This window comes from Ursus americanus, chromosome 35, assembly GCF_024610735.1.
Source record: "Ursus americanus isolate L20-20 chromosome 35, mUrsAme1.1.p, whole genome shotgun sequence".
NCBI lineage: Eukaryota > Metazoa > Chordata > Mammalia > Carnivora > Ursidae > Ursus > Ursus americanus.
Genome location: NC_142161.1, coordinates 13,783,446 through 13,806,189, shown reverse-complemented (window position 1 = coordinate 13,806,189; position 22,744 = coordinate 13,783,446). Strand labels below are relative to the sequence as shown.

Genomic DNA, 22,744 nt, shown 5'->3' with positions numbered 1-22,744 from the left:
CAAGAAATACCTGAAAGATGTCAAGTATCTTTTCTGACCGTGTAAGAAACTGGAAATCAATAACAAGAAAATTCACAAATAGGTGGAAATTAAAGAGCACATTCCTGAACAACCAAGGGATCAAAGAAGCAATCAAAAGGGAAATAAAAATATCTTGAAACAAAAATGGAAACACAACATACCAAAACTCGAAGGATGCAGAAAAAGCAGTTCTAAGAGGTAAGTTTATAGTGATAAACACCAAATTAAGAAAAAAAGAAAGACCTTAAATAACCTCAGGGAACTAGGAAAAAAGAGAAAAACAAACTAAGCCTAAAGTTATCTGCAGAAATAACAAAGATCAGAGTAGAAACAGAATGAAATAGAGACTAAAAAAACAATAAAAAGAAAAACAATAGAAAAGAACTAAACAAAGAGTTGTTTTTCTTTTCTTTTTTTTTAAGATTTTATTTATTTATTTGACAGAGATAGAGACAGCCAGCGAGAGAGGGAACACAAGCAGGGGGAGTGGGAGAGGAAGAAGCAGGCTCATAATGGAAGAGCCTGATGTGGGGCTCGATCCCACAACGCCGGGATCACGCCCTGAGCCAAAGGCAGACGCTTAACCGTTGTGCCACCCAGGCGCCCCAAAGAGTTGTTTTTCTTGAAAAGAGAAACAAATTGACAAATCTTTAGCTAGACTAACCAAGAAGAGAGAAGACTCAAATAAATAAAATCTGAAAAGAAAGAGGAGATATTACAAATTTTGCCACAGAAATGCAAAAGATTGTTAAAGATTACTGTAAGCATTATACACCAACAAACACAGAAGATAACTTAGAGGAAACGGCTACATTCCTAGAAATACACAACTTACCAAGACTGAGTCATGAAGAAACAGAAAATTTGAACAGCCCAATAATGAATAAGGAGATTGAATCAGTAATAAAAGATTTCCCAACAAAGAAAAACTCAAGACCATATGGCTTGACTGTTGAATTTTACCAAACATTTAAAGAAAAATTAATACCAGTCTTTCTTAAACGTTTCCAAAAAATTAGAAGGACATATTTCCAAATATTTCACAAGGCCAGCCTCATTCTGATACTAAAGACAAAGACACTACAAGAGAACTACAGGCCAATATCCCTGATGAGGACAGATATAAAAATCCTCATCAGAATACTAGGAAACCAAATCAACAGCACATGAAAAAGATCATACACCATGGTAAAGTACGATTTTTATCTCTGGGGCTCAAGGATGGTTCAACATATGCAAATCAGTAAATGTGATATTCAAGGATAAAAATCATATGATCATCTCAATAGATGGAGGAAAAGCATTTGACAAAATTCAACATCCTTTCATGATAAAAACTCTCACAAATTGGGTATAAGGTAATGTACCTAAACATAATAAAGGCCATATATGACGAGCCACAGCTAACATCATATTTAACAGTGAAAAGCTGAAGCTTTTCCTCTAAAATCAGGAACAAGACAAGGATGCTCACTCTTGCCATTCCTATTTAAAATAGTACTGGAAGTCCTAGCCAGTGCTGGTGAGGGGGAAAAAAAAAAGAGAAATAAAAAGCATCCAATCAGAAAGGAAGAAGTAAAATTGTCACTGTTTGCAGATGACATGACCTTGTATATAGAAAACCCTAAAGGCTCCATCAGAAACTGTTAAAACTAATAAACAAATTCAGTAAAGTTGCAGGATGTAAAAATATACAAAAATCAGTTGCATTTCTATACAGCAACAATCTGAAAAGACAAGACTATCCTGTTTATAATAGCATCAAAAGTATAACATACTTAGGAATAAGTTTAACCAAGCAGGTGAAAGATCTGTACACTGAAAACTATAAGACATCGATGAAAGAAATAAAAAAAGACACAAGCAAGGGTTAATATCCAAAATATGTAAGGAATTCAAACAACTCAGCAGCAAAAAAACCCAACCTGATTAAAAAGTGGTCAAAGGACCTGAACAGACTTTTCCAAAAGACATACAGATGGTCAACAGGTACATGAAAAGATCCTCAACATCACTAATCATCATGGGAATGCAAATCAAAACCACAATGAGATATGTTGCACCTATTAGGATGCCTACTATAAAAGGGGCAAAAGATAACAAGTGTTGGTGAGCATGTGGAGAAAAAAGAACACTTAACGCATTGTTGGCGAGAACGTAAATTTGTACAGCCATTATGGAAACCTGTATGGAGGCTCCTCAAAAAATTAAAAATAGAACTACCGTATAATCCAGCAATCTTACTTCTGGATATATATCCAGAGGAAATAAAATCACTATCTTGAAAAGATATCTGCACTCCCATGTTCAATGCAGCATTATTCAAGTAGTCAACATATGGAGACAATCTACATATCTGTCAATGGATGGATGGATTATTCAGTCTTAATAAAGAAGGGCACCCAGGGGCGCCTGGCTGGCTCAGCTGGTGGAGTGTGCACCTCTTGATCTCGGGGTTCTGGGTTTGAGCTCCACGTTAGTGTAGAGATTACTTAAAATAAAATCTTTAAAAATTACATTAAAAAGTGTTTTTAAAACGACATTCTGCCATTTATGACAACATGGATGATTGTGGAGGACATTATACTAAATGAAATAAACCAGATGGAGGAAGACAAATACTGCATGATCTCACTTAACATGTGGAATCGAAGTAAGTCAGACTCAGAGAAACAGGGAGTCGAATAGTTCCCTGGGGCTGGGGGGTGGGAGACGTGGGGAGACGTTGGTCAGGGTATACAAACTTTCAGTTGTAAGGTGAATAAGTTGTGGAGACGTAATATGCACCATGATGACTATAAAAGCAAAGAAAGGACAGAAGAAAGGACGCAAGGAAGGAAGAAAAAAAAAGGGAAAGAAAAGAAAGAAGGAAGGAAGACCCATTTGTGAGGGCGAGAGTAGAACAGGATAAGGAAGGCAAACAAACTGAAGAGTTAAGCAATCTCAGGTCAATTCTAGCCTTGGCTTGATGCACAGAGGGGCGTAAACCCACAGCTCAGGGGCGATGTAGCTTTTTGTGCCTATGGATCAGTCAGTTATTGGCTGAGGGCTGCCCCCAGGTTGGACAGCTCCCATCAGCCAGGACCGTTCTCTGGAGAAAAGGGGCAGCTGTGTGCCTTAGCAGTCAGTACTCACAGTGTCCGGGGGATGTGTGTGCTGCCTGGAAAAGAACATCTGAACTGGGCACCATAGCAACCATCACACCACTGGGGCCAGGAAGATTGCCGTTCTCATTGGTTTAAGTCAGGTAGGGTTCACTTTTGGAGCTATGGATGGGGTCCATCCCACCCACCCAACGTTGCTGAAAAACTCATGATAGTGTAAGCATGGGAAATGGGGGGAATGGATGGTGGTCAGGTACCCAAGAAATGTTCATATACTTCCTACTCTTAATTAGTTGTTGTCATATAACCCTGTTTATTTCCTTCAGAGCACTTTCCATAGACTATAATTCTCTTACTGATTGATTCATTGATTGAGTGTTTGCCTGTCCGACTCCTAGAATTTGAGTTCTGTGAGGCTAGGATCCACTATTGTAGCCTAAGAATCTATTGGCATGTCTGGTACTAGATGTGTTGATTGCCTTCCAGATAGGACTCTAAATGTGCAAAGGCACAAAGATAAGAACAAAAGTCTGTAGATAAGGAAGATAATTCTAGACCAGTTGTTCTCCAGCTATAGTTCCCAGACCAGCAGCATCAACATCACCCAGAAACTAGTTAGAAATGAAAATTTTCATTTCTCCAGACCTAATGAACAAAAACCTCTAGGGATGGAACTCAGAAATCTGTGTTTAATCAGTCTGCCAGGTGTTTCTGATGCACAGCAAAGTTTGGGAACTACCATTCTAGAACAGTCTGATGAAAACATGGGATTTATGCAGAATAGGTCATGGTAAATAAAGTAGTAAGAAAAATTTAGGACCATATTGTGAATTTTAATAGTGAGTATCCTGTGTGTTGTTTGTTTTTACTTTTCTGAAATATAATCTTTTGTTGGAAGAGTCATGAATTCTTTGAATTCTAGACACCCTTGTTGGTGTTTGGGAGGAAGGAGTGGGTTGAGTTAATGGTGTTTTGATTTTTCAGGCGGGGAGGGAATGTAATACTCCTGATTACCCATCTGACCCTCATCCTCAACCAGCTCCTCGCCCTATGCACACAGTTTCCTTCTCTTTTTTCTTTTTTTAAAATAAACTTAATTTGTTAGCATGGTTTTAGACTTACAGAAAAATTACAAAGATAGTACAGAGAATTCCCATATCCTGCCACACCTCGTTTCCCTATTATTAACATCTTATATTCATTCGTGTGGCACATTTATTACAATTAGTAAGCCAATATTGATCCATTATTATTAACTAAAGACCATATTTGATCCAGATTTCATTAGTGTCTCTATGTCCTTTTTTGTCTGTTCCAGGATCTATCCAGGATACCCCATTATATTTAATCATCTGACTACTTAGACTCCTTTTGGCTATTACAGTTTTTCAAGCGGGCTTTGTTTTGATTTGTTTTTAAAGATTTATTTGTTATTTTAAAGAGAATGAGTGTGGGGGGAGGGGCAGTGGGAGAGAGAGAGTTAAGAGTCTGTGCTGAGTGTGGAGCCTGCCTCAGGACTCTGTCTCACCACCCCGTGATCACAACCTGAGCTGAAACCAAGTGTCAGACACTTAACTGACCGTGCCACCCAGGTGCACTGACCTTGACAGTTTTGAGGAGTACTATTTGGGTGTTTTGTAGAATGTCTCTCAACGTGGATATGTCTGAGGTTTTTCCTAACAATTAGATGGGGTTTGGTTTTGGGGAGGAAAGTCACAGAGGTTAATTGTGCCATTTGATCACCTCATATCGAGGGGACATACTATCAACATGATATATCACTGTCGATGTTGACCTTGATCCGGAGCCTCCGGACGTAGAGGCTGTAGAAGAGGATGGATTATGGGAGTGTTACACAGGGAAGGTTCTCAGGACTTGACATTTACTTAGATTTGGGGAAAATGGCTAGAGTAAGGAAAAGGAGAGGAGGAGCCAAAACCTTTGCCTTGGGTGCCTCTGCAATGTGGGTGAGGGGGTTAAGGTGAATGACAACAGCTGAGGTGCTGGTAATCTGTCCAGGGAAAGCAATTTAGTCTGTAATCCGTTTTCTCCCTTGGGAGCTGGGGGAGGGTTGGGGCAAAGAGGGTTCCGTGGCCGAGGCGCTCACTGCCCTGGAACACAGGGGTAGAGAGGGTGATTGGTGCAGAGGACCTGCTGGCTGTGTCTGCCAGTCACATCAGCTCGGACAGTCCTTCCCAGAATGACTCGTAGAGTCACTTGGAGGTGACGTCACGGACTTTTTAGGGCTCTGAGTTTGGAGGTATGGTGGGAGGAGTCCAGGGATATTCCTCAGTATTCTCTCAGCTGCTTAGTTATTTGAAAAAGCAGTGGATGCCTGAAGTCAATGAGGAGAGGCATCGCTGAAATTTTCCCAAAGACTGGCCATCTATTTCATAGGATGCATTTGACTATGGAAAGAATCAAAGGATATACATTAAGATATTAATATTGTTTATCTCTGGGTGTGGTACGTTTTGGGGTTGTGTCAGTTTCCAAGGGCAGCCATAACAGAGTACCACAAACTGGGTGGCTTAGAACAACAGAAATTTATTGTCTCATGGTTCTGGAGGCCAGAAGTCCAAAATCAAGATCAGCAGGACTGTGTTCTCTTTAACGGCTCTTGATCTTTCCTGGTCTCTTCCTAGCTTCTGCTGGGGGCCAACAATCCTTGGTGTTCCTTAGTTTGCATGCAGCCCTTCCGTCTCTGTCTGTCATCACATGGCCTTCTCCCTGTGTGTCGTGTCCAAATCCCCTATTCTTACAAGAACACCAGTCTGTTATGTTTAAGGCTCACCCTAGTCCAGTTTGACTTATTTTTTTTTAAAGATTTACTTATTTATATTTTGGGGGGGGGTTGGGGAGGCACAGAGGGAGAGGGAGAGACTGAATCCCAAACAGATTCCGTGCTGAGCATGGAGCCTGATGGAGGGCTCGATCCCATGACTCTGAGATCATGACCTGAGCTGAAACCAAGAATCCGACGTTTAACCAACTGAGCCACTCAGGCGCCCCTAGTATGACTTCTTAATTACATCTGCAATGACCCTATTTCCCTTCACAGGTCACTTTCACATGTCTCTAGAGAGACGTGAATTCGAGCAGGGGAACACTCTTCCACCTAGTACGGGAGGGTTTGATATTCCCTTCTTCATATATTTCTATTTCATTTAGGCTTCTTTTTTGCAACCGACGTGTGTTACTTCTATGCCAGCAAAAAACCGAAAAACAAAACACAAAACAAGCAAACTAACAAAAACAAAAAAATGCTATCCCCACCACCAGTACTCTGAGAGATAATACAGACTGCATTTGGTGAAGGGGCCAGTGCTATCCTGAAACGTAGAGGAAAGGTTACTCATGGCAATGATGATGCCCTGTGCCAGGAGCCTTCCTACATACCCAGCCCATCCCTGGTAACAAGACAGGGAGGGGTGCTGGGCTGAGATGCCTGGGGAAATGCCTGGGCATCTCTGCTCTGGCCAAGGCCAAGGGCGGAGGCTTTTCTCTCTTGCTGTGGGCTGGGCTGCTCGCTTCCTAGATACGGGGCTTACCCAAAAGAGATCGTTTAGACTTCCTGCAGCAGCACCCCCTTCCTGAACATGCACAGGAGGGCAGCTTGGGAAAGCATGAATGTGATAACTAAAGCCACATTCACCCTGGCTGGGTGAACGTTGTTTCCCCCAACGTTCTTAGGTACTGGGGCCCTGTGGGGAGGTGACTTCTCTCATGACAGCCACACCCCAGGTCTCCTTTATTAGTCACAGCACATGCTTAACTCTGCTTGGTTCTGCTCCCCTGACATTCTGCACGTCCCACCATCTCGAGGTACGTGTTTACCCCTCCCCGGGTCTGGTTGGACTGAACAACATTTTGTAACCTGTTCTAAAGGAGCAGCTGGGACTCAGGTTCAAATCACGGAGTTTCAGCACGACAGAATAAAAAATCCCTTAGACGCTTTTGTTCACGGGTGCCAGGGAGAGAAAGCAACCATGGGAGAAAGAAGGAATTCTTCGTGTGTTTCATTTAATCACAAGTTCCGTCTGCTTCCTTCAGAAGGCACTGGTGTCCAAGTGATTTTTTAAATGTGAGAACATCCTGTTTGGAGATGGGGGCTTTGAGTGGATAATTCTGGCTATTAAGAAACAAAAACAATGGGTTCTTTAAGGGGGGGGGTAATGGGCTTTCTTGAAACAACTGTTCCTAGGCCTAAAACTCTCTTAGAATGTCAATATCAAGTTCAGTCCCACGTGACTGAGGCAAAAGGCTTTCATCCTTTTTCTACAGCCATTTAACCCTTTACTAGGGTAAAGGACAGCCATAGGATAAGAAATCATCTCTTTAAAATAGTCTCTGTTATCAAAAGACTCCTCTTCTGATCTACACCTAGCCACAACTGACTGAGGGCTCCCAGTCTGTACCCCCAGCACTGTTGTTATCCCCATTTCACAAAAGAGAAAACTGAGGCTCAGAGCAGTTGAGTAACTTGCACCAAATCATAGTCAAGACTTGAGTGTCTGCAAAGCCTGGAATCTTGACCACTACACTGAGCTGCTTCCAGAGAGGGCAATACCCATAGAAGTGTCCTCAGCAGAGACTGAGGAGAAGAGCAGTCGTTCACAGATGGGAGTTGGAAATGCTTTGCATATCCACCTTTACTATTCACCTGCTGTGTAACATTCAATAGCTCACTGCATTTTCAGTACTGTAGGTGGCATGTATGTGGAGCATGGCGCCCTCCCTCAGGGGTTCTACCATCATCAGCTGTCTCCCTGGCAGGCACTAGAATGCCATATTTTAGGGAGCCCAAGGATTGAAGGAGGAATCTACAAAGGGTAGGTACCCGCAACACCATGCTCAGGGAAGCCCTGGCCCAGTCCACCGGCCAGCCCTGGCATGCCAGAGGCACCCATTCCTGCCCCAGGGTGCAGTCAGAACAGAGGGGTCTTAGAAAGCCAGATCTTTCCTCTTTTGTACCAGAGGTTCTGAGCATGCAAGCCTCGCTTCACCCAAGACAGGCTCTCCAGGCCCACCCCTTTCGTAACTCTGATAGCACTTGTACTGCAGGTTGTAATTATTTTTAATTTGAATATACAGAAAAGTACAAATGAAAAAGAATGATCACTCATATTCTTGCAACCCAGAATTAGACAGTGTTGATATATTTGCTTCTGATTTTATTTTGTATATCTCTACCTTAAAAAAAAACCCACAAAACTTCATGATATAGATGTACCTCATTCTTTGAAACAATTAGTATAATATAGAATAAGCTAAATCCCTAATGACCACCATGTCAAATCCTAATTCCTCTTCTTCCATCCAGAGATACCTTTAAGTTTGGTGTGTATTCTTCCAGCATAAAAAAAAAAAAGATTTTTGTGTGTGCATACTTTAGATAAATGGCATCGTGCCGTGTGCATCATTTTGCAACTTAACTGATTTTCAGTCAATGTATTTTTGGGGTTTATCCATTTTGATACACATAGATGTAATTTATTCCTTTTAATGGCTCTAGTATCACTCCATGGTATGAATGTACATTTTATTTAAAATGCATTTTAGTTTTCAATTTCTTACTATTATGAACAATATTAAAACACGTACTCAGGACTACCACATTGCACAGTTCTGGAAAGTTCCATTGACATCTCGGTGTATGTGCCTTCTGGAGTTAAGCAGTACATAATCTGCTTTGCTGTACTGGGCCCTGCCTGTGTCTCCTTCATTCATTTTTTTAAAACAATATTTATTGAGTGCCTCGTGAACGCAGGGCATTGTTCAAGTGCTTTGCTTGTATTAATGTATTTAGTTCTTCGAAAAGTTCTAAAAAGTATTGTTTCCCATTCTCATTTTTCAAACAAGGAAAATGAATGGGGCTGAGGGCAATCAGTTGGCCCCGGAAGCTGCAGAGCTGGCTTGGGAACTTGGACGGCCTGGCTCCTGAGTCCGGGTGTTCAACCATTGCACTAATTCTCCCTTGTGTTTCACTTTACTTGGTGGTGTCCTCTCTCAACTGTAAATCCTTGGGAGTAGGGACCCTGCGGAGCCACTCATTGTGAATTCCAGTGGCCAGGCATGCCTCACCTCCATTAGGGGCTCACTACTATTCCATGAATCACTTTACTCTTTGTTCAGTGCCCCTTTCCTAATTCACATTTCCTCTTCCCCATCTAAGGCTTTCCCTTCCTAAGCGTTCTTCCCCCGCCCCCCCCACCCCCCTATAACATGGCGACCCCGAGCTCAGGCTTTCAAAGAGTGACAAAGGCACATCACAAATACACAAAAAGGAAAGCTTGATAGCGTGCCCTAATTTGGGAAAGAATATTTCACCAAAGGGCAAAGGAAGACTTGAATTTTTTCTGCCCTTAGGAGGCCCAGTCTTGCAACCCCGTAGGTCTAGGGCTGAACAGGAGGCACTGCTGTGTTCACACGTTTAGTCAAGAGTACTTCTAATTCTGCCCTTCAGCCGTCAGGCACGTAGGCAATTTCCTCTTATAAAGTTGGTGGTTGTAACTAAACAGGTGCAGATTTGAGGAAATGCAGGCCGCCTCCACTAAGCCCCCGCTGCCTGTGGAGATTAGGTTGATAAGGGACTCCCCCCCCCCGAATTTATTCACCCCATCCCCCCACCTCCCGTCTGCCCCGGGCACGACGCCCCCCCCACCCCCCCGCAGCTGGGCCCCACAGCCTCGGCGGGGGAACTGCTGAGTCGCGCCAAACGTGAGCAGGCGAGTGTGCGGCTCAAAGGAAAGCACACAGGGACACGAAGGTCGAGTTCCCACTGGCTCAGGACCACCGTCCAAGGCTCTGTCCTTCCCTTGCCCCTGCCGCCCCTCCTTCCGGGCCGGCCAGCGCCGGCGGGGTGGGGTGGGGGTGGGGGGAGCTCCGCGGAGGGAAGGCGAGCCCCACAGCCGCGTGGCTTTCCCGACTGCTACCGCCCGGCCCCTCGCGCCGCCTCCGCCGCCCACGCGGACAGCCACTCGGCCTGCAGAGCCTGGCGGCGGGACGTGCGGCGGCCGGCGCGGTTCCAGGGAACTCTGCCTGGGCTCAGGGGTGCGGCCGAGCGCGCTGACTCACGCTCTCGCTACGTGAGCGGCGAGCCGGGCCGGGCCGGGCGTGGGGGCCAAGCCCGCGCCGCAGCCGCAGCCGCCGCCGCCCCCGCCCGCGCGCGCTTGTGGAGAGGTTCGCGCACAGCTGCGCGCGCGCCCGCGGAGGACTTCACTCCCGGGCTGGCCGCGGGTGCCGATTTTGATCTTTACGGCTTTATGGTGCTGCGGGGCTGTGATCTTTGATCCGCAGCGCCGGCACCCGGGAATTCTGCTAGGCAGGGGCGGCCAGAATCACGTCAGGTCCGCGTGGGCGCCGGCCTTAGCCTCTCCTGGCTCCTGGGGGAGTCCACTGAGGCCCGAGGCCCGGCCCCCGGCCTTGCACTTCACAGCATCTTACGTAAGTGAAGAGCCATCTGTAGTCTCGCACCCTCTTTGTTTCAGTGGCTCCCTAAACCACCCTGTGACACGGAAAGGATAGGAAGGGCAGGCGCTGTTCAATCCATTTGACAGCCGAGGAAATCAAAGCTTATGTTCAGGTATTTTATCCGTTGGCACGAAAACAATCTGCTGTAACTTATATGTAGAGGTACTCAGCTCTTGGGTAAATAAATTTGAGTGTCGGCATAGCCTGTTTTACCAACATCTTCCATTCTCCTGTGTTCACTGGGAAGACAAGTTAAAGAGGAAAAAAAGAGTCCCGGGGGTGCGTGGGGCGAGGGTGCTGGGGGAGGGAGAGTTTATATTAATATGTGTGAAATCGGCCCACTGTCTACACAGCTGTTACCTTTTGTAGGCTTTATAGGGATGCAGCTGAGCTTACAGTAAGAGCAGTGTTCCCTGAGTAACTGGCCAGTCCTCCTCAAATACACCAAGGGTGTCCTTGGATGCCTGCCACGGATGAGGGTCGCGCTGGGGTGGGGACAAGGGCCGCACCTGGAACACGAGGCCTGCGTCTGAATCCTGAGGCTTGGGCCATTGCCCGTGACCCTGGGCAGTGTGACTGACATCACTCAGCTTCTTCTCACTTGGGGTTGCCATGAGGTTCAAGATGAGAATGTACTTGGAGTTTCCTTAACTACCGTGGCCCGTGGCCCGTGGAAAGGAGAGGCGGGGTTTCTTTTCCTTGGTCCTACAATGTCAGGGTGGGAAGTGAGAGACGTTGTCCACTTCAGAACGATCTGTGTCTCTTGTTTGCTCATCTTGGGTAAACCACGGAGAACACAGTTTCTATAGAGTCCATAGGAACAAAAATGAGTTAATTCTCATGGAAATTCTGCCTTTAGACACAGCACAAGGTTACAGGATCTTAACTGCAAACACAGAGCTAAGCCACTTGTAGAGCACTCTTCAGTTTGCCTAGTTTTTGTTTTGATTTTTTTTTTTTGGAGGGGCTAGAGGGTTTGTCAAACTCTTTCCAGATTTTAAAATTAATACATGATTTTGTAAAAACAAGTAAACTAAAATATAAACAGGAAAAACACTTTATAATCCAACATATAGATACCAATAATGTTAGCATTTCAGGTATATTTCTTCCTAGGTACTTTAAAAATTCTTTTTAATATAACTGAGACTCCAGTCTATGTTATTTTTTTTTATTATTTACCTTTCTTAATGTTATATCATACACATTCTCCCATGTCACTAAAACTTTATAGTCACTTTCGTGAATATATTATATTTTTTCAACACTGTTGGAAGTTTAGGTTGTTTCCATTTTTTGACTAAGCAATACGCCGGTGAATATCTTCGTGTATAAATATTTGACCATTTTATTTATTATCTCCTTAGCGTGGATTTCCTGAAGTGGAATTTTAGGTCAAATAACATAAACATTTTCATGATGAGATCACATTGCCAAGTGGCAATTTCCATGAGCGCAGGGACTAGCTCTGTCTTCTTGACCACTGTATTGCCAGTGCCCAGCATGGAGTTGGTTAATGTGCAGTGTTGAAGGAACAGCTACACAGATGAATCTTCGTTTAAAACCAAAAATTATGTTTCATCCCAACTGGTTCTAACCAGGTGAAGCTAATAAAGGACCTTGAACCTTAAGGGACAACCCCCATCGCCCCCACCTCAGGAACTGACTGAAGACTCTTCTGACCAATGAGTAATGGGACTTGCTTAAACCCACTACCTCTCCAGAGTGCTAGTTTTCTGTGCGTGATTAGAATAACCATCAGGCATTCCTCCTTCCTAGCACTGAAAACAAAACAAAACAAAACAAAACCAAATCTTGACTTTTCCCCCTTTAGGGTACTGCTCTGCAAATGTCTCCAGTGGTGTGTGCTCCCTTGGCTGGTAAATTAGTAGACTCAGGTGTGATTTAGGAAAAAAAAATACCTCAGGTGCTCTTGGTCTTTATTCTCTGACAAATGAGTATTGTCGAATTGAAATACATGAAATTTGTAGCAATCTACAATTTTTCTACCAGTTTCTAAGTGTGTTTCATTGTTCCTTTGCTAATATTGAGTATTATAATTTTCATAACCTCTGTTATTTAGTGGATTAAGTTGTGAAAAAATATTTTGCCCATTAAATGAGCTAGACTGAAACTTTTATTTTTTTAAAAAGGTTTATATATTTATTTTAGAGAAAGGGAGAGAGAGGGAGGGAGAGACAGGTGGGGTGGGGTGGGGTGGAGGGAGGGCAGAGGGAGAAGGAGAGAAAGTCTCAAGCCGACTCCGCACTGGGCGTGGAGCTCAGCATAGGGCTTGGTTCCAGGACCCTGAGATCGTGACCTGAGCTGAAACCAAGAGTCGGATGCTTAATGGACTGAGCCACCCAGTCGCCTCTAGACTGAACCTTTTAATACAAGTGTTGTGATTCTCTATTTGTATTTTTATCTATTGAGATCTTAGTGATTTATCAGTTTATATGACTCTTTTATATACTAAGGATATTGCAGAGTGATTTCTTCATAATATTTTTAAAGCGAAGCAGCACCAGGAAGATCCTGATGCAACACATTATTTTGATGTATTAAATTTTTGAAGTAATTGTATGTTTAAATTACTTATTGCTGGAGGTGTTCTTAGGTGGAATGGGTGGTTTCTAGCCACTGGAATGATCTAAGTAGAGGCTGTTTGATCCCTTAGGGAGGAACTGAAACTTCTAAATGAGAGGTTGGACTAGTGATCTTTAAGTTCTCTTAAAACCTAGAGATTTTATGATCCTATCATTTGTCCAAGGATATAAGGCTAATAAGTTTCGGAGGCTAGTTTTCTTTCTGTACTCTGTAAAATCAACTGGATCCTATGAGAATCAAAGGATGGTTTCCTGAGTCTATTGCCTTTATGTATATTTTTCCAGAAAAGTTGAAGAGTGTGAATGTGCTTTGTGTTGAGCTGTATCCTGGCCCTTTAGGACTTCATTTACCAGAAATAAACATGCATTTTTGGGGCACCTAGCTGGCTCAGTTGGTAGAGCCTGTGACTCTTGAGCTTGGGGTTGTAAGTTCAAGACCCATGTTGGGTGTAGAGATTACTTAAAAATAAAAACCTTTTATTTATTTATTTTTAAAGATTTTATTTATTTATTTGAGAGGGAGGGAGAGAGAGAGAGAGAGCGCACAAGAGCAGGGGGAGAGAGAAGCAGACTCTCCACTGAGCAGGGAGCCTGACACAAGACCTTGATCCCAGGATCGCTGGGACATGACCTGAGCCGAAAGCAGATGCTTAACCGACTGAGCCACCCAGGTGCTCCCCAAAATAAAGATATTAAAAAATAAATAAATAAACAAGCATTTTTACCAAAAATTTTTACATGAAGAACATTGATTTTGCAATCTAATTCAATTTTTGGTTTCTTCTTTGTAATACATATTTATTCCTTATTAAATAATCTTTATTATTGTAGATTATTATAAGCTTACATATATGTAACTATGCATGATTGCATGTAAAAACCATGTGTACTGTATTTTATTAATAATATGGTTTTTTTTTTAAAACGTGATTGCTTGTGTAGTTTTCAGCTATGTGCCGACTTTGGAACTACTTCCAGCATAAAAGTTAGCTCCACTGTGATGTCTATGCAGATTTCTATTGCAGATGTCTGTGATTGCGGAGTCTTGACACAACATAAATGACATGGGTTTTATGTATGCATTTATTATACGATATGAGAGCTGTATGTGTTCCGACAGCCCTTGTATTTCTCTTATTGGTGTGCTCGTTACTGTGCGAACAACATACTCACCAGTCTCCCCTACAGGCTACACGTTTTGGTGGGGAGGGAGCAAGTGAGACTTGATCCTTTTATATCTCTAGCACTCAGTTTAGTGCTTGACATTCTACAAAATTTTTGTTGAATTGAATTAAATGTAATAAATCACTTGCAAAGACCAGACATGAAACTGCAAGAGGTCATGGATTGAGTTTGTTCTGAGACAGCTGACCAAGTGTGCTCAAGGCCGGTGCTGGGGGAATAGTTAGAGGAAGCTGAGTGATTTGAGTGCCTCCCAGGAGCTAGCACGAACCTGGCATCTCACAGGCTTTCCTATATTTAATCCTCGCAACTTTACTGTTGAAGGGTTTTTTTGTTTTAATTGTTGTTTTTACAGAGAAGGTTTAGAAAGGTTTGGTTAACTTTGTCAATCTGTAAATGGTAGAATCGGCATTTTCTCCAAGCTTAGACTGGCTCGGAAGTACAGGCTCTCTTCTCCTGACCAGGATGCCTGCAGTAAGCAGCCCAGTCTTGATTGGGGCAGAGCTGGGGAGGAAAGGTGTGTTGGTTTAAAAAGAACTTGGTTCCATCAACCTAGACGAATTTTGTCTTTGTACCTCTCCTCTCTCTACCCTTTGCATTTCTGCATGCCCTCTGCTTCGGCTTTTCTCACCCTCTCAAGACCCGGGGCCCTCATGGTGCCCCCTCCTTTTGGTGCTCCCCTGGACCTTCTCTCCACACCAGCCACATACTCTCTTCTTCCCATCCAGTTATAGTCCTTCTTCTTCTTCCATTTAATCTGGTAAACTCTTCTAGAAAAAGAATAGAATAATTGTTATAATGTTTCCTCTCCAGCCCATGTGTTTTGTTAAATACAGATGTTAGTTGTAGGGGTTCTAAAGTTGAGAGGGAGGCATTTGGACAGAAGGATATTTTGTCTCTTCAAATAAAACCATGGACTGCAGCCACTTACTGTCCAGCAGGGCACAAAGGGCCCTTAATCTCTGGGACAGTAGTAATAAGAGCCAACATTTCATTTGTTCAGTACATCCATGTGAAGGCCTACTGTGTACCACTGTTCTATGTGCTTAATGTAAATTAACTCTTTTATCCTCCTTACATCCCAATGAGGTAGGTGGTAATGTTGCCCTTACAGTTGGTGAGAGGAGAGTTGGGACCAGAGCCTTGTAAGTTTGGCTCTGGAGCACTAAAACACTCAGCTCAGTTGGAGGCAGTGGGGAGGAAAGGGGAGAAGGGCAGGGAGAGGGAGGGTGGGAAAGAGGGTCACAGAAAAAGAGAAGTTCTTAACAGTGGCTTAGGAATTTGATTGAACATGAAACAAAAAATAAGGTTAGCCAGAACCGTTTTTGGAATCCATTTAAGAGGTAGTTTAGAGCAATTAGAATGGTGAAGGAATTAGCACCTGTGCCAAGGGGGCAGCCACAAATTATTGGGGCCCAAAGGAGTGGGAACACCCCTGGGCAGGGCTCTGCCACTCCACAGTTTATGAGAGGTAGTTGACTATTGGGTGGACCTCACTGAAGCCCAGCCAGCCAGGAGGGAGTGAAGAAGGCGTCTGCCAAGGGATATTGTAGGGGAAGGTTCCAGGCTGGGAGCGTGAGCCAGAGAGAGGGAGGAAATGAGCTTTTCCTGGTGGGTGGATTTCACCCAAATGGAAGTCCAAATATGGGCCTCCAAGAGCTGGAGGATTGCAGGAGGGGGCCTGGTGTGTCTGTGAATCTCAAAGCCAAGATCATTCCTAAGCTGAGTGGGGGTGGATTCCTGGGAAGGCTCCTCATCATTACAAAGTATTTATTAAGTTCTAAGCTCTTACAGTTTCTCAAAAAGTGAATGTTTCTGGAAAAGACATTTAGCAGGTGTGAGAGAAACATATTCTTGGGTAAGTGGCTGAGGGTAGGCAGCCAGGCTCTCAGCAGTATTCTGTGCTAATCAGTCGATTGTTCTGGATTGTCTGGGACTATTCCAATTTTTGCACTGAAAATCCAGTGCCCCTTCAAAACACTCAAGACTCTGCTCATATTCTATCTCTTGATAGAAACCTTTCCTGATCATTGTCTGAAATAATATCCCACCCCAGCCCCAGTGGTCCCGTCCTACCCCCTTATCCTGACAACACTTATGCCCTTGAAATCATCTTGTTTATTTGCTTACTGTCTCTTCTCCAAAACCAGAATATAAATTCCAGAAAGACAGGGATTTGGGTTTGTTCACTGTTCTATTCCCAGCACATAGAACAAGACTGGGCACACGGAACATGCTCATTATACATTTGTTGAGTGAATGATCCCCTTTTAAGGTTTCTAGTACTGTGCTCTGCTCTGGATGTACACGGATGAGCAAAACCAGAAATGGTCCTTGCACTCATGAAGCGTGGAATTTAGTAAGAGAGAGAGAGACATTCATGACATATTTTCACATATACAAATAAAATTACAACTAGGTTGAAGAATAGATGAATAGGAGACTAAAGGTATGGATCTTTGAGAAGGTATGTTGCCAGGTGGAGTCTGGGACCCTGAGCTAGTGAAAGCTTGCCCAAGGAAGTAATGATTGAGTTGAATCTGAAGGTTGGAGAAAAAATGCTTTTTTAGGAAGAGAGAACTGCGCGTGCAAAAGCCCTGAGGCACAATGGCGCAGGCTTGTTTTGGAGAACCACAGCCAGGCCCTGTGGCTGGCATGCAGAAAGCAAGAGCACTTACGGTACCCTGTGAGGTCAGGCTGGAGAGGCAGGCACAGCCAGGCCACTTGGGGCCTTGGGTACTGGAGGTCTTGCTGTAGATTTGCCAATTTCTTCCTCAAAAATGGTGGGAAATCATTGAAGGGTTTTAAGCAGGGTGTGTGTGCATGTGTGCATGCGTTGTGTGTGTGTGTGTGTGTGTGTGTGTGTGAGAGAGAGAGAGATGATTAATCTTTTGTATTTTGAAGTGAGCATCCAGATCATTGTGAAGTTTCCTCCAGCTCCACGATTAAAGGGTTAAAAGTAGTCTGGGAGAGAATAATTAACATATTTATCATTATAAAAGGTCGCTGTAGTCTTAATTCTTTTCTTCTTCTGTCTCTTGATGGACTAAATTCCTGTGGCCTAAATAAGGGCAGAACAATGGGGGAATCAATTTTGTGGCCAGTTTTTTGAGGAAGCTTTCTAGAACTTGGTACTTCATAAATCTGTGAAGCCATTGTTTTCAAAGCACTCTTCTAGGCTCTGTGGGAAGAGAAAAAGGAAACCACATGAATGTTCTTCCCCCTTGGGGAGCTTAGATGTTTAATGACAGGTATGCAAATGAAAAAAGGCACAGGATAGACCCAGAAACAAGTTCTACAAGAGCTGCTTCCTAGAGATACTCGGCATGTGTTAATGTACAACGTCCTGAGAACCCGGTCCGTGTCTGAGTCATTTTCCTTCCTCCCACAGAAGTTCGCCGAGTGCCTTGCCCGAGAGATGCGTCAAATGAATGAAGCTGAGTCTGGTCGCCTCAGCAGAGAAGAGCAATTACTCAATAAGCAAGTCAGCCTCTAGTGACACCTCCATTATAAAAAGTACTTCTAAAAAATGTAAGCTGCGTGATGACAGTTTTATGTCCATTTTTTGGTTGTTCACTGCTGTGACCCGGTGCCTGGTATATTGTCATTCAGTGATATTTGTTGAATACATGAATTTACTAGCTTAAGTGAGAAGCTCTGGAACAGTCAGAGGACTTAGTGAAGACTTGGTTAAGTACATTAATGGTCCCTCCATATGATGGGGTACTATTCAGCATCTAAAGAGTATGTCACTGGGGTGCCTGGCTAGCTCAGTCAGTGGAGCATGTGGCTCGTGATCTTGGGGTTGTGAGTTCAAGCCCCCTGTTGGGTATAGAGAGTACTTAAAGTAAAATCTTAAAAAAAAAATAATGAAGAGTATGTAAAGAAGAAGGCTTACTGACTAGGCAGGATGGTGAAAGCACAGGCTTTGGAGGCCCACTGCCTGGAGTAGAAGCCCAGTTCTGCCCCTCACTAGCTGTGTGACCTTGGGAGAGCTATTTAACCTCTCTGTAATGTGATTTCCTCAGCTGTACAATGGGTATAATAATAGTACATACCTCAGAATTCTTATGAGAATTAATGAGCTGATACATAATGAGTTTTTATATAAAGTATGTAGGGCAGTGTTCGCTCTGCGGTAAACACTCATTGAGTATCAGTTCTAAGTGCTTTACGTATCCTGAGTCCTAATCCTCACAACAACTCTATGAAGCAGACACCACTTTGAAAATAAAAAATATATTTTATTTTACTTAAAGATTTGTTTATTTATTTAAGAGAGAGAGAGAGAGTGCGTGCACACAAGCGGGGGGGTGGGGAGGAGCAGAGGGAGAGGGAGAGAGAATCCCAAGCAGACTCCCTGCTGAGCATGGAGCCCTATACAGGGCTCGATCCTATGACCCTGAGATCACCACCTGAGCTGAAACCAAGAGTCAGGCGCTTAACCAAATGAGCCACCCAGGTGCCCTGATCTCCATATTTTAGTAAGTGATACAGTGATTTCTCTGAATATGATGGGTAGAAGTTGGACAGTTTTGTGAAGAAGAACGACATGATCATATTTGTGTTTTAACAGTATCACTGTGTCTGTTGTGTGGAAAACAGACTGAGGAGGCTGGAAGGGTCAAGGCCAGAACCAAGAAGACTACTTAGGAAACTACAGCAAGAATCCAGGTAAGATATGATGTTGGTTTGTATCAGGATGGTAGCAGCTGAGGTGGTGAAAAACTGTGTGTTTCGGGCTATCTTTTGAAGTTAGAACTCCATTTCAGGATTTGCTGGTGGAATGGATAGGAGGTGTGAAAAAAATGAGTCATGGATGACTACATGATTTTGGATCCAATCAACCAGAAGGATGGAATTGCCATTTACTGAATAAGAAAAGACCGCAGGAGAGCAGGGTTGAAGTGTATAGTTGGAGATGCCTGTTTATCACCCAAGCTGAGATGATAAAAGGCAGGTGGACATATGAGTCTGGAGTTCAGGAAAGGGTTCTGGGATGGAGATAGGAATGCGCACGTCCTCAGGCTACAGATGATATTAAAAATCATGCAACTGGATAAGATCACCGAAGGAGTAAGTAGAAATGGAAAGCAGAAGTCCAAGGCTTGAACCCAATCTTCAGAGGTTGGGGAGATGAGGAGGAACCAGTAAAGACTGAGGTGGACCAGCCAGTGAGGCAGGAGGAAAACCAGGAGCGTGTCAGAATCCTGGCAGCTAACCTAAGATGAGATTCAAGTGTTTTACATATTCTAAAACTTAATCTCAGAAACATCCTTGTCAGTTGTTTCTGCTGCCGTGTCAGTGATGTCACAGGTGGAGGAACCAGGGCTCATACAGGTTGGACCCAAGATGCACAGTTTGTAGCAGAAGTTGGATTAGAGACCAACTTGTCCGACTTTATGTCCGCTGCCCTTTCCTCGTACCACACTTCTGCACCACCGTCCCCTCTTGGTCGGAAGAGGAAGACTTGCCACATCAATTTTACCGAGTTATTCCCCTCACCCTGAGAATGGTCTGTTCTAAACTAGTCATTCAACTTGTGTGCCCTGGTGCAAAAACCTGTTTGATATTCAAGTAAGAGCTCCTGCGACAAAAGACAGAAAAGGAAATAGGATAGGCAGCGCCATTGCCAACAGCTGAAGGATATGGTAGAATTAGTGTGGCCTGCTTAGGGATTTCCATTTGGAATTCCCCAGCCACGTGGGAGTTGACAGACGTGACTTGAGCCTGTGCTCAGGCTCACAGAGGGTCAGTTGTATAGAGGCGTGTGTGCACGCGCACCAAGCCTATGCGTGTGTGGGTGCAGGTGTGTATGAGAGAGAGAGAGAAAGGAGCAAAATCTCATGCCAACCTCATCAGCTCATTTCTGAGCTGACCCTGGGGTGCCCGGACCCGGTGGGCCCGCAGGACTCTATCGGAAGAAGCCTGAGGTCAGGCGGATGAGAAGTGACAGAGATGGCCCCACTATGGAGAGAGAGGCAGGGACAGTGATACATTCTCTGCTTGTTTCCTGTCCTTATAGAGAGGAGGGTGAAAGCCATCCAGAAATTTAAATATGCTTTACCTACCCCACCTTCTTCCACCTGTCAGTGGCATGAACTTGGAACTGTGAAAACAGAGTTGGACAAAACTGTGAGGAATTCTGTGGGGGGCACTGAAATATCTGTAAGAGCTGTGGTGCTAAAAATCTGAATAAAAAAAAGTTCAAGATAGAATGGACCAGCAAATAGGCTGGTTGAAGCTAAACACATGGCAAGCTAGGAGAGAAGAGAATCGGGTAAGAAAGGAGTTACCTGAATTTTAGGGAGGTAGGTTGGGAGACAAGGCAACTCAGAAACAGGCTTTGACATGAGGCCACAATCTGTGGGGTCACCACCAGTGGCCTCGTTGTTAGTAAACCTATTCCAGCTGAGACAGCACCCCCCAAATTGCCTGGGAGGGGAGCCCAGGCTTTTTAAGGTGACATTGTTTCTTAGAGGGTAAGCAATTTTTTTTTTTTAAATGAAGACTTAAATTGTTAGAACAGTTTTATGTTCGGTCTTAGAGCAGCAAAATTGAGGGGTATGTACAGAGATTGCTCACATATGCCCTGTCCACACACATAAATAGCCTCCATCATTATCAACATCCCCCCAGCAGAATGGTGCGTTTGTTATAACTGACGAACCAGCACCGACACATCATATTGGCACCAAGTCCATAGTTTACATTAAACTGTCATTATACATTTGTACTATCCCACAGAATGTGCAACACCGAGAGTGAACTCTAATGTAAATACTGGACCTTGGGTTAGCATTTTTAATCTTACGATTTACAAGTAAATGTAGAAATGTTTAAGAGAATTATCAAACTCTTAATAGTTTTGTTAATTTGTGTACACTTAGTATTTTAAGTATTTGCAATATTTAAGGAAATTTGGCCCATGAGAGTAATGGTCATTTTTTGACCATTTAAAAAATGTAATTAAGAAATTGATTTAATTTTGTGATTTTAAATTAAAAAACATTCTAAAATTACTATCAGTATTGGAATATTTAAGAGACTTATCTCTTAAAGAGATTTATCATACTTTAAAGTTTATTTTATTAGACTTTAAGAGATTTTTAGACAATTGATGTATGTATAAAAGATTAAAATATGTTACATATTAATATGCAATATATTATAACATTGTAAATATATTTAAAATATTAAATATGTATTATATATTAAATATTAAAATATAAACATGGTTTAAAATGTTTGAGTTTCATAAACTAAATTTGTAAATGGAATCAAACATTAATTAAAAACCTCTTAAATGTGATTAACATTTGCTATATTCATAAAGATTAATAGTATCTCTAAATTGAACTTAAAAGTCTGAGGAAGACCTAGATTTTTAAGTTTGTAACTTTAACAGTTTGAGGATTAAATTTTAAAAATCAAAGTAGCTCTCTGTAATCTTCTCTATGTAAAGAGACGGTCCTTGAGATTACCAAAGAAAATCTCAGTATTCTATCAAGGACCCTGTGGCAGCTCCTGGGTGTCTAGTCCTTCCATGCGTTCCGTAACTCTTACTTCCAGCTAGCTTGCCCTTGGAGGACAGCTGGCTAAGGCAGGACCCCATGGGGGAAGCGGAGAGCCTTGGTGTCTGGGAGCCCAGGAGGCAGGGGTAGCTCTATCTACTCCCTTTCTCCTCAGGGGCATGTTGATCTTGCATCCTGGAGACTGGACAAAAGGGCTGAGAGCTACAAGACAGCAGGGAAAGCAAACTTCGAGAGCAGATGACGGAGTCAGAGGCAACTCTAGAAACGATAAAGGAAACAAAGATGGTAGAAGCTGTGAACACATGTTTAGGATAGGACTGTGACTTATCATGAAATCAGCATGGTCACTGTCTCATATTCTAGATAAGGAAACTGAGACTCAGAGAGGTTAATGACTCACCAAGATCTCATGGCTAGGCAGAGGTAGAGATGACACTGGAAAATGGATCCTCTAACAACTCCTAATTCAGAATTCTTTTCAGAGCGTTTCTTGGTATCAGTGCAGGGTAGGTAAGTGGTTTGGATGGTCAAAGTCAAGTCAGAGCACAGGTTGGTGGTTGAGGTTTTACAATTTGTCTGAAGGGCTACAGCCTGACGTCCAAGGCTTTGGATAGAAATTAATTGTTAAATACACTCACCTACTCTCTGTAGGCTTTTAAGTTTCTTCTGCATCCTGGGCCTGTATCCTGGGCCTGAGTCCTGGGCCTTTCAAAGCAGCCCAGTTCTGAAGGGAATGTCGTCAGGACTAAGATGTCTTATCCTGGTAGAGGTCTTAGGAGGAGCACCCCTTTGAGGCCCTCTCTGAGGCCCTGTGCAAAATGCC

The 22,744-nt window shown here is 43.3% G+C and overlaps 1 long non-coding RNA gene across 1 annotated transcript in view; it reads left to right on the top strand.

Annotated features, from left to right (window-relative positions):
* The first annotated feature begins 10,201 nt into the window (after positions 1-10,201).
* The window catches only part of LOC148107111 (uncharacterized), a 70,220-nt gene continuing 57,677 nt past the window's right edge, over positions 10,202-22,744 (top strand). Inside the window, exons 1-3 of the long non-coding RNA XR_006780570.2 lie at positions 10,202-10,571; positions 17,778-17,917; positions 18,963-19,060. This is a non-coding gene — a long non-coding RNA (uncharacterized LOC148107111). The remainder of the gene's footprint in view (positions 10,572-17,777; positions 17,918-18,962; positions 19,061-22,744) is intronic.